Below are 16,684 nucleotides of genomic sequence, written 5' to 3'. Positions count from 1 at the left end.
CATGCTTTGTGAGCAGAAAGGCTCGTGGTTTGTGCCATTTTTATTTCTGGTATTATAACACAGTGGGCACTGTGTTAGTAAACCCTCAAAAGGAACAAGTGATAAGATCATAGTAAAGTTTGAAACAACTTAGTGGGGAGGAAAAGGAGAAGCACCAAGTTCGCCTGCATTAGTAACTATTTATTGAACTTCTAACATTTTATTGGAGTCACAGTAGGTAAAATATTTATAGAATTTTAAATATATGATGCAGAGCAAAATTTTTATTCTACCTGTAGTCTTTATTTCTATTGTTTCACAAGCAGAAACCAGTCTGTCTTTTAAACTGAGTACCTTTCTCCTTCTCTTGGGGAAAAAAAGAGACAAATGCAGTTCAGATGGTTTGGGACCATGGTTACTAGAGTGCAATCTTTCTTTTGGAGACCAAACACACAAAAAATAGGGGCAGAGAAAGAGTAAAGGATGCTCCTCTTCACATGCAAACCTCATCTGCAAAATCACCCTGAGCTCCCTGACAGACACAGAACTACAAAATCTGGAGGCTATAGGTGCTAATAAGGTATTAAATAAACAAACAAATGGCTTAATCTGGACACCTTTTCTAATATGTATTTCTGAATGTCTGCTTTCAGAAGTTATAATCACAGCTGCAAAGACAGAAGAGGAAATGCTTCAGTGCTAAAGAAAATGCATGTCACAGAGCATGCTGTGATAATTTTAAATCATAACACAGCGTAAGATGTACTGTGTCATGGAATAAAGATACAAATCTCATTAGACACATGAAACAGCTTTGTCTACTTAATATCCAGTCTGAGAAATTAGTGGTCATTCAGCAACCTGGTTCTGTTCCAGCAGTGGGAGTTTTCAATTATTTGAGCTAGATCAGAACCAGGGATAATTTAGTATCAGCATATTTCTGATTGAAGGCTTTCTCCCACAAAGCATCTGATGAGACTAAGAGGTTCTTTTCTTATGCTGTTTCCTCACAATTGATTTCCTTCCTTGCTTTGCATTTTCCCATAATTAATATTTTATCTTTGCTAATTTAATGCCATTCTGTTTTCTGCCTCTACGTGATTCCTTTCCTCCTAGCAAAAAGAAAAGAAAAAGATCCTCCCTGGTGCAAGTTACATATGAGAAGGTTGATATTGAAAAGGAGAGAGGCAGAAAGAGTAAAACTGTCCTTAAAATTCCTAATTCTTCTCCAACCACCCACATGCCAATAACATCTGTCCCCAGTGTTAGCAATCTTCCTAACCCTGTGAGTGCGTTTAAAATCCTCACAAAGCCAAGAGTTCAAAGACATAAACCAAGTATCTCAGGCAGTAAAGGAAAGGAGTTCATAGCTATGACCAGATAACGTTCCTTATGTTTCTGCTGCTCTGTCAGGATGAGCAGTTGCAATTACAAAGCTTGGCTGGCAGCACAGACTGACTGATAGTGATGTGCTCCTTACCAGCAGATGCACCAGAACTGTGCTTCTATAGCTGTAATTTGGTCCCAGCTAGTTGTTCAAAGGAATGTGATCCTTTTAAAAGATGGGTGGTGGTGTTCCCGGTCTTGCTGTCTGATCAGAAGATGACATCCTGCCCAAATTTCCCAAGTACATTTACTCCAGACACTAAGGACATAAGCAAAGACACTGGCAGGATAGTGTGGGGACACTGGTCTTTCTTCCCCACCACATGGCTGTCCAGCTCTGACCATGCTTGGTTCTCAGCTCAGTCTGCAGTGGGGCTCTGCAGAGAGCATAACTCCCAGATTTCAAACACAGACGCATTTTACTCTGCTGCCAGCTTCTACCAGTGTATGTAGCTCTGCCACACAGAGATAACGGACATTAGTGGTACATTGCAGATTTTCTTTTTAATATAAATGTGTGCATATGTGTATATGTATATATGTATGTACACATTCTCTAGCAGTTTTCTAGTTTTCTAGATGCTGCTTTTTTTTTTTTTTTCCCCCTTTCTTTCTTAACCCATTTCTTCCCAGAAGTTACCATGAGGAACAGGGGTTGAGGCTGCAGATTTAACCTTGGGAACACCTACAAGGAAGGAGGTGGATGCTGAAGGGGAGAATGTAATGGAGAGTGCACAGAGGGAAGTAAAATAGTTAGGCAAGCAAATGATTGAATCAGTGACTGGAACAACCAGGTCTCTGCTGGAGATTAATATGAATGAGATGCAATGCTTCATTGACTAAGTTTACCTAATTTGTTTAAACATCAATATTGTTTTTATGTCACACTTGCCTAACTTAGTTGCAACTTGCTATTTAATCTATAAAGTGATTATTAGCTCAATGGTGATTGGAAAGCAGCAGGAAGATACTCTGATTATGCCTTAATTATTGCTCTGCCCCTGGTCTTCACAGAGAGGATGTATGGCCCCACTCTCCTCTGTTGCTCTCAGCATCTCACCTGAGCCATAACTAACACTGCCACATCATTTAAGAACAGAATTAAATGTGTTTCCACTGATTTCCAGAATAAGCTGTAAGCCTACAAAGCTTTGTTTACCTTCCCCTCCTTCCTGGTCCCAGGCATCAAAAGGAGATATTTGGTTAAGAGCTGATTAAATACTTCCAATGAGCAAGCCAGAACTTTGTAAATCCACGTTTCCCATGCTGCACACTGTTTGGAAGCCGCTGAAAGTTTTGCTTTTGTGTTTTGCCAAGTTGAAGGGTGCATTCATACAAGGGGAAACTTTGAAGTAAGCAGAGATAATGCAAGCCATCAGTTTCTTAAACAGAGGGATATTAAGTGGAAAAAAAAAAGTCCACACCCCTCCCTTCAGGTAGAGACCTGAAGATACATCCTTGATAATGAGGTGCCATGCTGGCTTATGATATCCCTGATCATTTAAAATGTAAATCCTAACGAACTACAGCAAATAGTTGGAGTGGGTTGGCTTTTAATAAATGAACATGCCATCTGCCTCTCTTATCTCCCAATGAATCGAGCGTTGCCATCTTTGTAATTAGTGTTGACAAACAGCACGCTCCCAGAAGTGGGTAGGAGAGTGGCTCTTTCTGGCCCCCTCATTTCTTTCCTACTCTCTCAGCAAGAAGCAAAAATAGATGAATAAATGCCACTGGAGGGTCGTGATGCCCTAATAAAAACCCAGCTGTAGGAAATATTTGTCCTGAAAATGGGAAGAGGGAGACAGTTGTCTTTTAAAAGACAAGATTGTCTACTTTGTTGAGAGTCCTTTTCAATTTCCTCTTTAGAAAACAAAATGCTGGAAGATGAATTGGCAGTTTCAGCTCCTTCTGCAGTGAGCTGTTAAAGATGCATCGATATGTTAAAAGTGGACATTTTTAGTGCTTACAGACTGCTACAAGTGGAACTAGGACTGCACCTCTACTTCTTAAGAAGAGAGGAACTGACAAGCTATTTCCTTATGTTACAGAGAAATTCCCTGCAATTTTGCTGATCTGCACAGGAGGGAGACACAATTTACCTCTTAAGGCAGTCACCAAAGCTTCACTTGTTGCTTACATCCCTGGGAGATACCACTGGGCTAAGTGCAAACATATGGGATGTCCATGAAACCTGCTGGAAGCATTTATATTTAAAAGAAAAAAAGAAAAAAAAAAAGAAACCATTTCTATTTGAGGTAGTTTATGAGTTCTTTTAGGGAACACATAGGAACTGAATATCACAGTTAGACTTTTCAACATAACCTTCTCTGTTTTCCTGGTTGAACCTTTTTGACGGCATTTGCTGGGAAACGTGATGCAGATTTGAGGGCTGTGCAAGAGACTGCCCAACTGAATTAAATACTGTCTGAAGTCAGGTCTGCTGCTGCCGCTGTTCTAGAAACAGGGATTTCGGAGGGGATTTGATGATATTCATTTGCAGTAAATCACAGTGACATTAGGAGAACTCCTGTCCTGGAATTATTTTCTGTTTGCTCTGTGGTATATGAAGTTAAAAAAAAAAAACAGACTAATTAAATGGCCCATTTAGTAATTTCAGGCTTTCAGCTCCACAAAGATTCCATACTATTTCATCTGGTTACAGCTACACGTTAAAACCTGAAGGACAGTAAGACTTTCAGAAAATCTCTCTATAACTCAGGGAAACCCTGACAACAATAAATGTCCTTATTTAACTTAAAAGAAGCAAGAGAGATTATTGGTGTGTGTTCGCTAACTGCATTAAAAAAAAAAAAAAAAAAACAGTCAAAAAGGACAATTAAGTTTTATATGAAAAATTAACAGTTCAAAGATTACTTGCAATGTTGGAAGCTTTTCACAGATTCTTTTAATTTATAAATAGTTATTTTAAATATGGCTCACTTTGTTTTGATGGGCAGGACCTACTTACTCCTGTTTTATAACTACCTCTCCTTTGTTAGACTGTCTTTCTCTAGAAAAAAGGCAAGGGAATAAAAAGCTGAGATCAGATGAGCCATTCCCTTTTATTTTTAAGCAAAAACATTCAGAAGCTGCAAAAAGATGGTTGGCAAAATAATTTAATTTTGAATATTGTTGCAAATCAGTGGCATTCAAAGGAACATTAGTTCTTCTGCAAAAAGTAATTGAAAGAAATATCATTACTACAGGGCTCTTTTTGATCACAATTTCCAAACAAATAAACAACACAAATTTCCACCTGCTCTACTGAGATATTTTTCAGCTTTATTTATAAGGGTCACTGGCTTGTCATAGCTGCAGAGTAAGATGGATACGGTTTTATCCAGCAGCTTGTTTTCTTAAGTGACCCAAATGATCAGTGCATGTGATTCCCTGGTACCTACCACACCAGACTGAAAAGATGAAGTTCTGTTATGAAATACCTCAGCCAAAAGCAGACCTCTCACTGGCTATGCCAAGCTCTGTCCAGAAGTAGAGCATCCTTCCTAAGAGTTAAGTTAGTTAAGTTTCCAGTCAAGCACCTGAACACTCTGAAAGAACACAGATTAGCGAAGAAAAGCAATGAAAGTAAAACAGGTTTCTAAATCCTGCAAAAAGCCAGTAGCACTGCTAGTGAGGATGTGGAGGGAACATTCACTAAGTCAATGTAAGCTGAGAAGATCCAGGAAGCAACAGCATGGGAAAGCACAGACATGACTGGGCGAGGTGTAAGATTAAAAGACATGACAGGGCTAGCCAGTCATGGGGATCTCCTGATTCCTTCCATGAGGGGTCACCCCCGCTTTGGTCCTCTGCTTTTTGTGATGCACAAAGCCAGATGTGGTTCAAAATAGAGAGATAATTTGGTCAGGAGGGGAATCTAAGCTGCAGAGCTCTGTGCCAGAATGAAAGGAACAGGCAAGATTTTACATGGAAACATTTTCTGTTTCTTGTGACAGGAAGAAGCCTGAGAGCTGTTGCCTTGTAAACAAGAGATGCTTCGAGCCCAAAGAGCAACTGTGATTTTCTGCTCTGCCTGACTAGGGGTTAGTGTACAGGCAGGGCTCTCTCCTCTCTCAAAAACACAGCCATCTTTATGTACAGCTGCCTTTCCCACAGCTAACTGCTTGCTTTGAAGGAACACACACCCTTTAATAGTCAGCCAAGTTATTTGTGTCTGGGGCAAGTGTATTAAAAAGTCCAGCGGAAAGAACAGCAATGCTAAAGATAGTAACCATTATTATTATTACTCATTATTCACGATTATTAGAACACATTCATTGTTGAAGATGTCCCTGCACATTAATTTCATCCATATATGGAATAATATGACCTCAAACTTTTGCTGAGAATGTCCTACGATCTCACCTGAGGACTGTGCCTTACTTAGGACTAGATGGTCCAGAATTGCACCTCCTTGCTCCCATTACCTTAGAGGAGCTGCAAAGTTGTTATAGCACACCCAGCTAATCGTCTGTTCCACTGAACTGTCCTTGCTGGGATCTGGAAATAGGGACACTTTAATTAGAGCTCCATTTGGCTCAGACAGGAAGGATGGGGTTTCCTGCTCGATGCAAACAATGTACGTTTAGCCAGATTTCCATACAAAAATTGTCAACACCTCTATCAAAACCTAGTCTAAAGTGTCACACCACAGGTGTTAGGACCTGACATGACTTGGCAAAAGACTTAAACATGTGCAGATCTCCATGGCAATCAAATGTAAGGTTAAAATAAAATCCAGTGACAGACGTTACCTCAACATCTAAAACAGCTTTTGGTGAATATTCTAGAATCAAAAGCATAGGATTCTAAGGTTTCATATGCAAAGAAACTCAGTTCTGGCAGTCCTGTTGCAGTTTTGGGAATTAGTTTTCCATAGTTTTAAGAACATATTTTAGCCTTGCAAAGCTTTTAGCAGGGTCTGATGCAATAGGACAAGAAGTGATGGTTTTACGCTAAAAGATGGGAGTTGCAGGCTGGACATGAGGAATAAATTTTTGACACTGAGAGTACTGAGACACCGGCCCAGATTGCCCAGAGAGGTGGTGGTTGCCTCATCCATGGAGACATCCCAGGCCAGGTTGGACGGGGCTCTGAGCAACCTGATCTGGGTGAAGATGTCCCTGCTCATGGCAGGGGTGGGACTAGATGAGCTTGGAAGGGCCCTTCCAACCTGAACTATTTTATGATAAAGGCTATGAAGACCTTCCTAGCACTAAATTCAACATTTCTGAAGCTGGGTCTCTAGAAAGTGGCAGTTTGTAGGAAGAAGAACATCTGTTGCTAGCAGGATCTATTTTGCTACCAGACTGAATCCCCACCTGCCCCTCCAGTAGCTTTTTGAAGTAGTTCAAAAGGAGAAGGATGGCAGGGACAATGTCACTCAGTAACACCTCTCTGTCCCTCACATGCTTCATGGTGACCATACAAAGAAAAGGAACTAGAAGTAGTGTACAACACACTGCAATATTGCTATTCTGTTGTTGCCATGTGTTGTAATGGGCACATGGTTGTCTTACACAGAAAAAATCCCCAGGTTATACAGTCTATACAGTTATACAGTGGCAGATCAGCTGGTGCGAAGGTAGGTGAGGTGACCTTCCCACCTGCCCCACTGTGACACAAATCACTGGTCATTTGCTAAGGCAGCACTTGCTACACAATTAGGATGCATGGCACTACCATGGCAGGCACTATCAGAGTATGTAATAAAAAATGCATCCATATCAGGGCAAAGGATAAAGATTTCAGCATTTTACAGCCAAATGATAGCAAAGATGACTTCAATAAATAAAATTATCAGGAAAATTAAGGATTTCATGGAGGGTGCTTCATTATTAAAACAGACAAATGCACACAAAAAAAACCCCAGCAAAACTAATTGGCTTATTTTGTGGCAAGATAGAAATACTCATATTTATGCAGAGAGCATAGCAGTGTACGTATCTACCTACTCATTAGAGGATATGAAACCTTCATTGACAGAAAGATGCTAATTACAGTATACCCACCTTTGGTTTGGATACAATTATCTGCTAATGAATGTTAACTAAGGAACACGAATGACTACTGAGCAAAACAGGCTGGGTGAGTTACCAGGATGATAGTGTCGAAAATGCTCTCCCCCTCTTAGCTGGCAACAGAGGATAATTGTGGGGAGTGCAGGGGAAACAAACCAGAAAGGTCCCATTTCAGCTGACAGGAAAACATGTTTAAAATATTTCCATAATGGTGCTCAGTGCTAGTTTTTATCACTGAAGCAGCAATTTGAGACAACGGGGACTCAATGGCGTAATGAAGGTGCCTTCGATAGCAAGAAACAGCCATGCAAAACTGTAATAGATATAGCAGAGAAGAGACTTAAGAAACACCCACTCACTTGGAATTATTCCCTCCAGCTCCCTTTCAAATTAGATTTCCTCCCAAAGGAGCATTTCCTATTCAGAGCTCCTCTTCAAAGAACCAACCTTGACATTCTGTTAGGAATATAATTTGAAATATTTTAAATATATATATATCTCAGGAAGAAGTTTTGCAAAGATACCTTAGCATTTGCACATGCTAATCAGGAGGAAGAGCCCCCATTTTCTCCTCCACCTATATATAAAGTTTCATCTATGCAGAAGTGATGCCAAAGGGCCTGATCCCTAGACACAGTAAGAAATCAGTAGCCACAGGAAGGAAGCTGCAATTTCAGGGGACCTGAATTGGTTTGACAATTTACCTGATAAAAGGTGAGTGTCCTGATGAGCCCAGAGGAGAATGAGTTATTAGGAGGTTTTTCCCTTTAGGTGAAGACAGACTTTTTTTTTTTTTTTCCTTGACTTTCTGCTCTGTAGTGCATCCTGCTTAATACCTTTCAAGCTGTATGCCAGCTCTCTGGCCTTTTGATTCAACATCAATCCCAAGGGGTGCAAAATGCTTATATGCATCGTCTTTCAACTCCTGGAAAGCTGAGTGGCTGAGGTGAGCTTTTGAAGAAGTCTGAAGTCCTGGCCATACATACCTATCTCTGTCTGATTTGGGGAGCTCAGTGCATCAGATTATGGAGGCAGGCTCATTTGTTTCTTGTCTAGAAACAGGTACTTATTTAGAATAACACCACTGACATAAAAGGACTCCTTTTTAGGAGTCTAGGCAATGTGGCAACACCAATTGCCTGTATGTCACTAATAGAGATTGAAACTCGATGGGAATAAAACCCTGAGCTCCACTACATCTAGATGTGATGTCTGGAAACCTTAGGGGGAAATAAGAGCTTCTCAGCTTTTATTCTTAAACATTAAATAGAAATGAAAATGTTTCAAGCTTCATTTTTTCACTGATATATATTCACATCTTTATATGTGTTTTCATGCTGTCTTAGAGTACAGCATTCTATAGCAGCAAGTTCCTCTGTGACATGACTAAACACAGGAGGACTCAGCAATCACATATACAGACACACACACGTATATGAGCACACACAATATAACAGAACCCAAAGATTTAGAATCCAACAGAACCCAAATACTTAGAATCCCATTCACAAATATTTAACTTACTGGGACAGCAAATCTTTAACTTAAGTTACAACAGAACACATTTTTCCTTTTGAAAATTATTTTAAAAGCACAAAATGGTAGAATGATCACTCGGTAGGATTACCTTTTCCAATAATTTATAAGAAAACCTCTTAGAGAAGTCATTTGTAATACATTATCAACAGATCAGGCTATGGCAATCAAAAAAAAAAAAAAAAGCTAAAGCCCCACTAGAATTAAATCTGGCCAGGGACATTAAGAGCAAAAAGAAGAGCTTCTACAGGGATGTCAACAATAAAAGGAATACTAGGGAAAATGTGAGCCCTCTCCAGAAGGAAACGGGAAGACCTGGTTGCCTGCAGTATGGAGAAGGCTGAGGTACTCAATGACTTATTTACCTTAGTCTTCACTGGCAAGTGCTCCAGCCAGACTGCCCAACTCACAGAAGGCAAAGGCAGGGACTGGAAGGATGAAGAACCACCCACTGTAAGAGAAGATCACATTTGAGACAACCTGAAGAACAGGAAGGTGCACAGGAGGGTGGTGAAACACCAGCCCAGGTTGCCCAGAGAGGTGGTAGATGCCTAATCCCTGGAGACATTCCAGGCCAGGCTGGACAGGGCTCTGAGCAACTTCATCTGGGTGAAGATGTCCCGGCTCATGGCAGGGGGTTGGACCAGATGAGTTTTGAAGGTCCCTTCCAACCCAAACTATTCTGTGATTCTATAATCTCATTCATCCAGGATCTCTACACTAGGAGCAGTCCTAGGGACTTCACCAGTTACACCTGTCAGGTGCCAAGGGCAGATATATGTCTTCAAGTGCACTAAAAGTTAAAAGGAAATTAAGCAAGAAAGAGAATTTTTCAACTAGAAGAATTTTGCTCTAGAAACATGTCTGCACATGTGGATAGGGCAGCTTTTTCCAAACGTTAGCATAATGCACCAATTTGTTAGTGCCTTCTCTGAAGCACTGTGATCAAGGCATCAATTCATGTAATCAATCACAGCACACACCACCATTACCTTATCTTCACAAGATGCATACTCCCCTGAGAATCCTCTGTTTTGTGCTGTTAATTATTGTTAATGATGATCTTGAATGTAAGTGCAGATGATTCTCCCTTTATACAATTTCTTTCTTCATATCCTTTTTGGAAGCTGCCAGAAGCATTTGGTTTGGAATTGGTACATATTCCAATACTGATCAAACACGGCTTTGATTTCCCTTTGTTCTCTCTTTCTCTCTATCATTGGTTCAGTTATATTTCATAAATCAGGAATGATGAAAGAGGTAGTCTATGAACTAATGCTAAAAATGCAACTTGGAAGAAATACAATTTGTACCATTGTCCTTTATCTTTCAAGCAGCTAAAATGATCACTAATATTTCACAAATGAAAGGGGAAAATTAAGACACAACTGTTACAATTGGTCTGTACCGTAAATAATGGCTACTAGGGAGATTTCAAGAGTGATTCATTTAGGAGCACATGAGCCTTTGAAAGGAAAGGAGATGTGTACTCCTAAATCCCCCAATGGTAGCTTTTTAAAAATATTCCCTTAAGTTGTTAGACCACTTTAAAAAGTATGCAGAAACATAGAGGGCAGTAGTTTATAGAGCCATAAGTCTGACTTGATTCCTAAGTGACCAGAGTTTGTGGCCTTTTTATTTCACCACTGGCCTGCCTCCTCCCGTAACACAACTACTTTTCCAGGAACACAACTACTTTTCCAGGACTTTTTTTTTTCATAACTTGCATCGTTTCTGGAGACCTTTCTGTTTCTCTAGATTTTTAGGCAGTTGCTCCTCTTACTTCCTTATCTTCCATCCCAGCTCCTGCCACTGTTCCCAACTCAACCTCCTGCCTCACAGTTGCCTCAATGCCCTCCTCATCTTCCTCTTTTCTCCTGCCTCTGGTTCCAGCTCTACCAGCAGGGAGCCCAAGCTCAGAGACCCAGCCAAATTTATTAATTTGGGACTTGCTCTGAGGTCCTTTTGCCTTGTGCTGGTGTGCTTCAAATAGTAAGTTCCTGTTTCAGATAAAATCCAGCACCATCAGAAAACAATGTTACTACAGATTTTGGATTTTATGATGCCTCATTATTGATTTCTCTGTTAATTCACCTCAACAGAAATGTGTATTCTGTTGCTTCCATTTTAGATCCCTAATTTGAGAAAATGGCCCAAAGTAGTAAAAGGCACTTTTGAAAGCTGAGGCCACTGTCAGTCAAAGAAGGCTTGGAGAGGATTTCTTTGTCACATGACAATCACTGTCAGTTCATCAGAAGGAAAACTTCCTTTCCACATCTGCAGCAGCAGGATCAATGCCTGCACTCCCTGATGTATCCAACAAGAGATGTTCACTGCCCACCCACAAGTACAGTGGATTCTGTGCTTCACCCTCCATCTCCAGCCTGTGCTAGCTCTGATCAAAGGCCTCTGGATCCTGGACGGGATCAAAGAAGTCAAACACATAGCAATGTTTCTGCCATATACTCCCGCACCTCCAGCTTCCTGAGCTGGACGTTGTTTTTATGTCTTAGAAACCCCCACAGTGTACTTCTTTTTATTAATCTTTCCTGTCTCCACCTGAACTTCCTAAACTTGCATCCACTGCAGCACAAGAGTGTCACAACAAAGACCCACCTCCATTTTCTTGTTTTCAACCTGCCTCCTCCTAGTTCCACCTGACAGCTCTCATCACTCTGGTAAGAGACACAGTGAACAGTCATTTCTCTCTCCATTCATGTCAGGGGCACCTAAGAAACCCCCAAGAGGAAAACAACAAATATTTTAATGAATCACAAATTAAGAAATCTGAGAATCTTTTAGAATGAAAAAACAAGGTTTGCTCACAGTTTCATGCAAATTTGAAATGAATAGTGGTGATGATGAAAGAACAGTCTCTTGAGATGGAGAGGAGCCATAATCCTGCACCTCTAGGAGTTGGCTGTACTTAGTTTTAAATGAGACTCTCTGGAAGGGTCTATGGATGAAGAACATTACCAAAGCCCCAGCCTACTGTTTGTGAGTTTTCATTTACATTAAATAGAGACAAGTTGGCCACCTACTGTTCATATTTGCATATCAGATGGTTTTGTCTCACATCAAGAGAAACTGAATGCTTTTAGTTTAAAACAGATGGCAAACTGTTGGCAGGAGCTTTCAGAGGCATCAACAATTGTACAGTAAAGTAGGACTCACAGGACAGATGAAAAATGAAATACACAGTGCCAGAAAGTGACCTGAAATGAAATCCAAGGTATAGGCCATCACACAGCAGGATGCTGAAAACCTTCCTACAGATCTACATTCTGCAACTAGGTCCTGTCTCTTTCAAGGACAGAGCAAAAGCACCACTTTGAAAGGAAACTGCCTTTTGGAGCAATGAAAATCCCCAACCAGGTCTGGATCAGGCTGTTTGCATGTTTCTGACAGATTGTTTCAAACAGAGTTCCCGTCTCTCCTGTGCCAGGTGAGAAAAACTTCTCGGCAAGACAGAACAGCTGAAACAAAACACTGCAAAAGCAACTCATGGTAATAAAAGAAAGTCTGTCAGCCTATCAAAAATGAGCGTACAAAAGATATTCCTGAAAAACACATACATATGTACCTGCATCTTACCTGAAATCCTGATTTAAACTGCATCTGGGCTATACAGGCAGATCAGTAAGCACATTCTGAGGGGTTAGCATGACTGATAAGATTGGAAAGACTCACATTGCACCTTGCCTCAGTGCAGGGTCCCAAGCATGGAGAATTGTGGCTGGCTCTTCATTTGGTGTGGGAGGTAACGCTGGGATGGAGATCACTCCTCCCTGACAGTGAGCCTGCCCATGGGCCATCCCTGCTGCAGGAGATGAGCCTGAAGGCTGCCACATAAATATTCTTGCTGCTTAGAAAGGGAAACACAGGCCAAGGGCTGTTTAATTCAGTCTTGAGAAAGCAAGTCAGGCAGACATGTGGAGTGACAGCTGTTCGGTGGCACTTAGTTGAAGCTGGCCCTACAAGCTTTTGCCACCATTTCTACATGCCAGTTAACCCATCCCTTACTATCATCATCATTGCCAATCAATCATCATCCCTAGCCATCCTTCTGGCATCCTTCTTCATCCATTCCTGACACCCTGATTTTTTAATATCCTGAACTTTGGTTCATCCTGGTGTGAGCTCTCAATAACTGCGACAGTAATTTTGAGGTTTCCTCTTTCTATAGGCACTGACAAGTCAAAAATTTCTCTAGATCTCACGGAAGGTTGTTCAATACTTTCAAAAATGCATTAAATGTCCTTTCTCAGGGCTTTAAGGCTTCTCTTATTGAGGGAAGATTGAGGTTTTCTTATGATTAGATGTATTTTGATGATCACCTAGCTAGCAAGAAGGAACAGAGTAGGGAGGGAGAAAGGTGGTCCTTCCTGAAAAGCATAGATGTGCATTCCACTTCTCCCAGGATCACGCAGTCCCTTTTCCTCACACTTTCTCATAACTTCCCTAGGGAGTCAAATCTCTTTTGCAGATGAGCCTAAGCTGAACCAAATGCTTTTGAAGCTTGGCATGTTTTTCTTAAGCTGTTTGTCTCTCCTTTTCCCCTTGGCAACCTTCTCTACTCACAGATCTTTCCATGGCTCTCCTGGGCTCATTTTTACAACCCCTGGGCTTTCATACATTCCTCAAAGAAGAGTCATGCTTAAGTAAAATCAGCACTTACATTTCCATTTTCATGTGAATGATTATGCGCTACTGGTTTAACTGTTCAGCTGTTGTTTTTACTGAATCAGCAGAACGAAACTCTATTGCAATCCAAAAAAGTTGCACTTAAAACAATGTTGACATAACATTTTGATTTTTCACATCCTTTTGTGTCCCAGACAAGCTGGCAAGATTCCTAGATATACATGTACTACACCGCTGAATCTTTCATTTTTAATAGAAGGATGCTGCAGTCCAAAAACTTTGCTTTGCTATGTTCTTGCTCCCCCTTTTCCTCATGCAGTCATCTCCAACATACAGCACTCTTATCTCTGCATCTCCAGTATCTTACTGCTGGAAGTCATTTTATGTAGTAAAAAACATCTTTTTATTACCTTGTACAAAAATGCTGACATTGGTTAAAAAACACACGTTCTTATAAACAATTAGATAGCCAGCATAAAACCATAAAACCTTCTGATGTAATAAAACCAAACTTAAAAAAAAAAAAAAAAAAAAGAGAGAGAGAAGAAACAATCACCTCCCCCATGTAGTTCCTGAGATGCTCTTTCGTTTTTCAGCTCTCTTTCTTCTTTGCTCCCAAACTGACTCCAATGCACACCAGTCAGCCCAGCCCACCTGGCACATTTTTTGACCAGACCCAGCATGAGCACATTCTCCTCTTTGATTTGTATGCTTGGAGCCTTTCCCTAGTTCATGAGAGTGTAGAACAGAAGCACTTACTTCCCAAAAGGCATGATGTCTCTCACTCCTGGTCCAAGAATGTGGGACTCCAGGAAGCCAGTGCTAACTTCTGAGATCATATCTTCCTTTACAGTGAATGACAACAGCAGCAAGACTCCTTCCCAGATAGTCAGATTCATGGAGAACTGAAGGCTGTCTACTGCCCTTTACAACAGGTTCAGGTACAGAGCCAGGACCTAGAGAGAAATCACAAATTATTTAATTAAAAACATTTTTCTTATTTTTATTTTTTTCTTTCTTTAAATCCTGGAGAAGGAGGTAGCTCTCCCAGTGCACACAAAACAAAACATCTTGATATGGCCTGTGCCACAGATGTGCTTCATAGTTCCCAAACCCTCTTGAAACAGCAAAACTCAAAGCAAGCCCACTACCCTAACATCAGGCTGAGGATACACAGGGATGGGAATCCTGCAAAGAAGCTGTGAGCATCACATTTCTGAAACAATGCCAAGCAAAAAATATTCTCTTGCTCTTTTTGGTGAGAGAAAACATTCTGAAAAACTGTTGAACATAATGTTGATTTTGCAGTCAGAGGGGGTTTCTCATTTCAATTCCTTTGTTAGACAGGAATTTGTGATAAAGTCAACATTGAAATGACACCACCAGGAAAACATTTTACAACAAGCCTCAATGTTTCATTTTTTCTACCCCAAAAATATCTTCTGAGAATTAATCGATCTATAGATCAAGACAATACACAGGTGGAATAAACACTAAAAAGCATTACACCTAAGGCCTTCAGGATTTTATAGCAATAAAAAGAGCAATATTACACACCCTCTGCCTTTAAAGAACACAACTGATTTTGAAAATACTCTAGAAATATTGTCCTTTACCTTGCTGTCTTTCAGATACCTGCTTCACTGTGTATGTTTTGTGAAAACAGTAAAGAAAGTGTGGTTCACATTTTCCCAAAAGAGAGAACTCTTCTCCTGTCAGGGAAGGGTATCAGCCTCCACAGGGCACAGAAATAGCTCAGGTCAAGCTGCCTGTAAGTCCTGACAGCATTTATTATCCATAAAGTAGATGTGATAATATAAGAGACTGCAGTGTGCGAAGTGTGTTAAAATACCTGGGTAAAGCGAGGGGCAATGGAAGTTAAGCTCGGACTCTGAAAAGACTGTGCCTGTGCAACGTCCTTATATATTGTGGAAACAGAGTTTAAAGAAAAATGACAAGACACAGAAGGCTATAATTTATCTTGAGCTCGTCAACTCCAACTGAACACAGATCACTTCAGGAGCACATTAGGTATATTCTCATCACTGACAGCATGATGTCGGAATGCAAACTTTATACCACTGCAAAGTTTACCTATACGTGATATGCAAAAGAGACAGTCACACTAACCAAGTGCTCATGACTGCATAGTAGAGAAAATACACAGAAGACCTCTGTGGTGAAAAAGGCTGTTAATGGGAAATTGTCATCAGCTGTTATTTACCGGTGAAATGGCCTTGAGCTTTCGAATGTATGCAAGAGCTCACCTTTTCCATTCAGCTGCTCTCCCTACAACTCACAGGGAGATGCTTTCAAGACCTGATGATCTGGTAATGCCAAGGAAGTGAAATAATGCAAATCAAACCAGTTTCATGGCTGGGAAAAAAAATCACTTTTGAACTTCAAAGTCTTTCTTGCCGTGAGGGTCCCAAAACCGACCCCAGGATTTGAGGTGCAGCCTCACTGCTGCCTGGTACAGGGAGAGCCCGAGGAGCTTGAGGAAGTCCCCTGTTCACATGGCACAGCTGAAACTGAAAGATTGTGTTTGCCCACAGCCTTACACTTCGGCAAAACACAAACAGAAGGGAGAAGATCATCAGCTACTGTGGACAAGCTGTTGAGGATCTCCTTGCGTCTCTGCAGAGCCAGGACCAGGCAGTCCCTTGGGTCCCCTTCAGCTGCTCAACACTGCACTGCTGCATCAATTAAACTCCCTGTCATGCTTGCTAAAACCGCAAGAGTTGCTTAAAAAGTCTAATCAGCACCATAATGGTGATAGTAAAATGGTGATATGGCGTGAGGTGTGAGATTTTTTTCCAGCAGAATGGCTCCTGCAGAGCCAGGGAGTCACTTCTGCTCCCCAAGACCCAAACAGTCCCTCATGTAAAAGGCAGTTGTTTCTTCCCCTTTTCTGAGCGGCATGAAAGACACAAACAGAATTTCCAAAAGCCTTGGCAGGGCAAATATTATAGGATATAATACTCTCAAAGCACTTCTGATCTACAACAGTGATGCCACTGACTAATGGAACATTAGTGTGTTCAAGGAGGTGTGTACTCCTCATCTAAGCAGTTTAAAAGCAGGAAAAATATTTTGCAGGGCTGGATATGCTGAGT

General features: G+C 40.9%; 1 long non-coding RNA gene across 1 annotated transcript in view; it reads right to left on the bottom strand.

The window, feature by feature from the left end:
* LOC110365848 (uncharacterized) overlaps positions 1 to 16,684 on the bottom strand; it is a 95,846-nt gene that overhangs the window by 25,375 nt on the left and 53,787 nt on the right. Inside the window, exon 3 of the long non-coding RNA XR_002425735.2 lies at positions 14,328 to 14,524. This is a non-coding gene — a long non-coding RNA (uncharacterized LOC110365848). The remainder of the gene's footprint in view (positions 1 to 14,327; positions 14,525 to 16,684) is intronic.

The sequence above is a fragment of the Columba livia genome, chromosome 4, assembly GCF_036013475.1.
Source record: "Columba livia isolate bColLiv1 breed racing homer chromosome 4, bColLiv1.pat.W.v2, whole genome shotgun sequence".
NCBI lineage: Eukaryota > Metazoa > Chordata > Aves > Columbiformes > Columbidae > Columba > Columba livia.
Note: the sequence above shows the minus strand (reverse complement) of the source record. Positions and strands in the feature narration are given on the sequence as shown.